The following is a 6000-nucleotide window of genomic DNA, read 5'->3' as shown; positions in this document are numbered from 1 at the left end:
GGGGACAGGTGTGGCTGCGCCGTTGCCGCGTGAGTGCCGCCGGGGTGCGGGAAGGGCGGGAGGTGCGTGCGCGACCCCCTGGTTCCGCGCTGGGGACGGGACGGGTCCTCGGGTGGCTCCCGCGACCCCCGCCCCGAGCTCGCGGCTGTGCGGTTCCCCCGCCTCTCCTCCGTCCCCGTCATTGCTCCCCGGCTGCTCCAGGCCTCCGAGCTCCGCTTCCTCTCAACGCGCGGCTGCACCCGCGGTGCCCGCAGCCACAATGCCGCCCCCCGCGGTGCCCGTCCTCTGACCGCGCTCCGCTCCCCGTCGTTCACCTCCGCCCCGGCCGACCCCCGCTCGGAGGAACCGTCCCTCCGGCGAGGAGGCGCGGAATGCCGGGGCGTTGCGGGCGTTCTTAACAGAAGCGCCTTTTCCCAGTCCCCGGAACGAAGAGCGGTCGCGGACACCGAGAGGTGGAGGGCTGCAGGTGCTGGCGGCAGCGGGGAGAGGCGTGGCGCACGTGGTGGAGTTCTTCGAAGGCAGCTACAGAGTGCTGTCTCGCCAGGGGCCGTCGGGCGGGTTGGGCGCCCTACGGGCGCCGCCGCCTCCCTTCCCTCCTGCCCGCCGGCCCGGCCCGAGCTGTGTGCGGGACGGCGCTGGGCGAGCGGCGGGGTGAGACCCCGTTAAGGGCTGGAGGATGCTCTGCGAGCAGAAAGCTGCAGGTCGGCTCCGACCGATCGCTTTGAGTGTGCGGCAGATAGAAGTTGTCTCACGCTGTCGGAACAGATCGGGAACTTTCTCCCTTGCCCATTTCTCAACCAGACGTAGCGCTCTGTTTGAGGGCCTCCCGGTGCGGAGGTTTGGGCGGGTTTCAGCGCCGCGGGGCTGCAGGCACAGCCCGACCGTGGGGGGCCGCGTGGGAGCGGAGCGCTCGTGGCTGCGCGTCTCACGGCGGTAGCACAGGGCTGGGGAAACCGGGCCGAACTCCGGCCGAGAGTCTTCCTTGTCGGCAGCTTTGTCGCTGGTGCGGGAAGTAGCGCAGCTTTCCTTGCAGCGCGTCAGACAACTTTCTGCTAAGTAGTGTTTTGGAGCGGCGGGAGACAGCTTGTGCTGCAGGAAGCGATATTCATGGAATGTGCCGGGAGAGACGCCGCGGCGTTAGGCAAGGGAAATGCACGCCGCGTAGGATTTGACTAGTTACAGAGCTCTTTGAATATCATGAAATATCTATCGGCTAATTGCACGCTGCCGAAAGAACTAATCAGGTACGTTTCAGTATCCTGACGTGACTCGGTTGTGTTTGCTGACTGTGCCGTGCCCTTCCTGGCATTGTTTCTCCCTGCCGCAATAAACCGGAAAACTGTGAAACTTTTTTTTTTTTTTTTTTTAACTCGCTACCTTGTACTGTTGCTCTTACTCCTGATTTAAAGATTCTCTTATCTCTGTTGCCTGCCTGGCTGCTGAGCCTGCGCCAGGGCACAGCAGTGCCTACGCGGGTCTCTCACGGCTGCTGCAGGGTGGGAAGGATGTCGGAAGCATTAAGCTGCTTCCCAGACCGTGTGCTGCCAGAAGGAGCTCCGTCTTTCTCAACTGCTTTCTGCTTTTGTCCTGGTTTTCTTTCCTGGAGTCACAGTGGGTGACACACAGGTGCGCTTCAGTCTCGTTCACCCCTGCCGAACTCCATGCAAAGTTTGAGAACTGACAGACCTGCCTGCCTTTTCCTCTGCTGCCATTTGTGGATGCTTCCTAAAGCAGCCCTGAGTGTTAAGGAGGGAGCTGACCTGTGCTTGGGAGCCCAGCTCGGGGATACTCAAAGAGAAGCTATGCTAATTAAAAAAAAAAAAAAAAAGTTTTTTCAAAAAAAGAAAAAGTAAAGCATATCAGAAGGAAGAGCATTGAAGTTTGTTCTCAGAATTAGTTTTAGGAGTTTCCTGCTCAGTTAAAATTACCTTAAATGCAATTTCAAAGTTGGTTGGTACTCCATATAGTAATGCTGGACCCTATTGCTTCCCTCAATACATGGACCACGTGCTGCAGCACCTCAAGGGTAAAAACTAAACCTTTTCCTATTTTCCTATTGAAATATTTGAACAAAAACACTGACAATACATTCTGTATACCAGGTTTTTCTCTTCTTTCAATGTAGTTCTTTTTAAAGGGAAGAAAATGAAAGCTAAAGGGACATGCAGTGCAGTCCTATTTTTCTAGAGCCTGATTTCATGTGTTTGATTTGCCAGAAGTTTGTGCAGTTTCAGGTGGTACGGCAGATAAGAATTTTTCTGTCCTTCTGATATTAAGTGAAATCCCAGAAGAAATAGTATTTGTTTCAACTGATAGTAAGTGTGAGTTAAGCCTGATAGAAACCAGAGTAGCTTGGGTATTTTTTTAATGTCTTTGGTTTTTGTGTCTAATTCTGAATATTGAACAGGAAATGCTGAACAGTGTTTTTCTTTCCTTCCATAATGTAGTAAAATACTCTGTGTGCTTGTTATGTTTTCCTTTTTTTTTTTTCCCTTGGTGTATCTCTCCCTATTTACACTCTGCTTCTGATGGTTACACAAAATATTTATTTACTTAAGATGTTGAGTAAAGAAGACCTATATGCCATGTAACTAGAAGGTAATGAATGGAACAGTGGGAGAAGAATGCTAAATTTAAAGCAGCACAGGTGTGCACAGAGGCTGGTTTGTTACCTTGGTGCTGTATGAGGATGGCAGGATCTGAGTCCTCACTCTGACATCAGCTGGCACACAGCTGACCTCTGTGACTGCCCCTCGCGCAGCCTGCCAGCCCTGAGCACACTGGGTGCCGTCGCAGAGTAGCACGGATGTCACAAGGAGGCTGAATTCAGGTGGCAGCAAATAAGCACAGTGAGTCACCGTATTTGCCAGGAGCAATGGTATTTGGATTGCCCCCTCCCCTGTGCCAGGGTCGCGTCACCGCTGTCAGAGCAGTGGCTGCTATCTCTCCTCACCTGATCCCTGATCCCACCTCCGCCTTCTGTTGCAGTTTCACAGCATTTCTCCTCTCCTTTGTCTGTGGTTGGGTGCTGGGTGTGGGCCAGTGCCCTCCTGGATGAAGGTGCTCTTTCCTTTTCCTGTGGGTTGTCTCCCCCCTGCCCTTGTGTTTCACAGTCTGTTTCTGTGAGGCCAGAAAAGGTTGCGTGAGTAAGGGGCCATGTTGGAGTAGGAGTGAGTAATGGGGATGATGTAGATTAAGATGACATTCGTCCCATTAAAGGGGCTTTTCCAATTGCTAATTACTCTCTAAACAACTTGCTTGTCATCTTGTCGTGTCTTCGTGAGTTCCTGTATGTTCCCTGTGTGCGTGTAATTGTTTCATGAAGTCTTTGCAATTTGCATTATGTTGTGTATTGATAATGTGCCTTGCCCATTGCCTGGACCCTCCATTCAAACTACTTTTTTTTCTTCTCTTTTTAAAGCGTTTTGTCACCAAATGTGTATGAATATGAATATAAGTTTGTATTGTGCACTTTAAAAATGCATGCAAACAGTTGTTGATAAGTGAAAAATGCTAGTAACTTTCTACAGGTATCTCCTGAATGGGACTTCAATAGAGCCCTGCTATTCCAAGGACTGTATTTTGGATTTATAAATATATCTGAGTTAAAAACAGAGCTTGCTAAGAATAACTCCATTCCTTCTATTATTTGTCTTCTAACAAAAGAAGGGGACAACTCCTGCTGGAGTCTGAAACACAAAGATTGGTTTGTTGATGTGGAGATAATTTGCATTCTATCATCAATTGTGAAATGATTTAAAACAAAGTCACAGTTACCCGATTCAGTGCCTCTCTGTATGCATGTACAATATGGGAACATCTCACATTAGTGTTTTAATTTTATTTTTATTTTTTTGATTGTGTTTTGTCTGAGTAGTTGAAAAATGAAGTGAAAAGTGTTGGTAGTGGTTGAAGCTGCTGTTTTGTGATACTGCTGAGCAGAGAGCAAGGTGAGTGGAAAGGAGGACCTTCTTGGTCTAGAGCTGTTGTTGCTGATGGAGGAGATAGTATCTTTAATAGGGGAAAAAATAGTTCTTTTCAGTAAATTACAGTATGTTTTAATGTATCAGGCTTCTTTTTTCTGATGAGGATTTAATAGACAATATTTTCATTTACTTTTGATAAACTGCTTTTGGTTTTCTTAATTAAAGATATTGGCAGAAGCTTTGAAAATATCAGGGTTTATAGGTCAGGTGTGTCTGTTCCTTCTGTTAAACAAATACTGTGGTATTTGCCATGTTATGAACAGATAGGGATGGACTGAACAAAAAAGTCTATACTCTTTTCATAGTTGTAGCAGCTAATGCTGCATTTTCCTGTAGAGGTGCAAATCACTTAATTTCATATATATACATTTCAGTCAAATAGTGTGTTTTACAGTGTTTACATTCATATCATCACTCTACAGTCCCTGTTCTGTTAGCTTAGACGTACAGTTGGAAATATCTGAATTGAATTATATTCTTCAATTGCTTCTGTAGTCAGAGTCCTGTAGCTTGTCTTCTCTGTACTGAAATAAAAGGTTCGCTTTTGAGACTTTTAACTGTACAGAATGGGTCTGACAAGCTTAATTAGATTACTGTAATGCACTTAGGAAGTGCCCTGTCCACCTTCATCTGTTGTGACCAAGATGTATAGAAGAAGCTGTGTACAAATGCCAGAGGGCTAATGCAATGAGGGAGGTGTTCAATGTCAGCTTTGAAATTAAAGCTTTGGAAAAACTATTTTTGAGCCATGTTCCATGTGGCATTATTGCAGATGCTAATTCCTTCCGTCATTTGCATTACTACCGCGACACCAGCAACATCGTTTCACTAGCACTTCTGTACTTAGGTTACAGGAGTCTACTCAAATTATTTTTTCCATGAAAAAGTAATGAAACTATGAAGGAAGGCAGGCTGTAAGTCAGTTTATGGATAGTTCTGGTGTTCAAGAAATCTCTTTTCAGTTCTAACCATGATCCTTGGCATTTTGGAGAGGAAGAAAGTTGGGGAGTGCAGAAGCTATAAGTTGTTGGAGCTCTCACTGCCTCCCTTCAGCGAGTCCTTTGATGAATGTCTGAAATGTTACGGAATAGGAAATCCGCCGGCTGAGTTTCACATTATCTTGAAACAGCTTCCCAAAAAACGACGTGGTTGGTTGCTTTGAGAGGGTCTTATCTGAAGGTTGCAGTAGAAAGCTTCCTGAACATTGGTTAGAAAATGCTCAGTTCTCATTTGATCTTGACAGATCTGCTGAAATGAGGCTGCTATTGTATTTTAGAACTGAACAGCTTATGTGTCCCACTTGACCTGCATTTTAAGTTTTTGAATAGAAAACTACCTTGGAATCTGTGGAAATTGTGCTACTTGGTGTGCTTGCTTCTATCCTTGTAGAGTGTACTTGCATGTCATCACTTGCTTTCATCCAAGGTGCCAGAGCATTGACAAAACATAATTGAGTCTAGACAGGCTTTTGTGAAAGGAAAGGGAACTGCTCTTACAGATGATGGAATTATGTGACCTTGACGCATCTGTTGAGACAAGGGCAGAGAGAAGAGGTTCAGTCAGTGAGCACGCATCTCACTATGTGGATGTTGTCATCTGGGTCAATCTTCAACTGGATCATGTGTATCGAAGATAGTGAGTGTGGGTGCAAGCGGGTTCCTTGGTGTTTGATTGTGAACAGTGAAATCCTCTGGAGGGGAGATAGAAGAGTGGGAGGAAAGTGGCTGCTTGCTGGGAGGATGAGGGTTGTGGTGTTGCTGTAGGTTCAGATAGCGGTATGTGACCTGATATTTTTGGATAGCACCAGAGCTTTAGTTTTGGCCATTGCTTTGCTGTGCTGACAAGTGGGAAAAGAGATACTTTTTCTCTAGTGACTGAGCGCTCTATGCAGAGGACAAACCAAACATACTGACCTGTTCTGCAGAGCACTGAAACCTTCGTGCAAAAAAGGCCTTCTCAGACTTCTTTTGGTAACTGAAATGCGCAGTTAGATATAAGCTTAATCTTTTTTTGA

General features: G+C 46.8%; 3 protein-coding genes across 4 annotated transcripts in view; 1 reads left to right on the top strand and 2 right to left on the bottom strand.

Annotated features, from left to right (window-relative positions):
• Positions 1-6000, bottom strand: part of LOC104914906 (zinc finger SWIM domain-containing protein 6-like) — a 537827-nt gene that overhangs the window by 247746 nt on the left and 284081 nt on the right. The window lies entirely within an intron of this gene.
• Positions 1-6000, bottom strand: part of LOC104914911 (zinc finger SWIM domain-containing protein 6-like) — a 490619-nt gene that overhangs the window by 230010 nt on the left and 254609 nt on the right. The window lies entirely within an intron of this gene.
• ELOVL7 (ELOVL fatty acid elongase 7) overlaps positions 1-6000 on the top strand; it is a 29308-nt gene continuing 23308 nt past the window's right edge. The window contains exon 1 of one of the 2 annotated variants that reach the window (XM_010725450.2): positions 1-29. The gene's annotated coding sequence lies outside the window, so the exon portion shown is untranslated. Of the gene's footprint in view, positions 30-993; positions 1245-6000 lie in introns of those variants that run through there. The other variant, XM_010725451.3, reaches the window with a different exon arrangement.

This window comes from Meleagris gallopavo, chromosome Z (genome assembly GCF_000146605.3).
Source record: "Meleagris gallopavo isolate NT-WF06-2002-E0010 breed Aviagen turkey brand Nicholas breeding stock chromosome Z, Turkey_5.1, whole genome shotgun sequence".
Taxonomy (NCBI): domain Eukaryota; kingdom Metazoa; phylum Chordata; class Aves; order Galliformes; family Phasianidae; genus Meleagris; species Meleagris gallopavo.
Note: the sequence above shows the minus strand (reverse complement) of the source record. Positions and strands in the feature narration are given on the sequence as shown.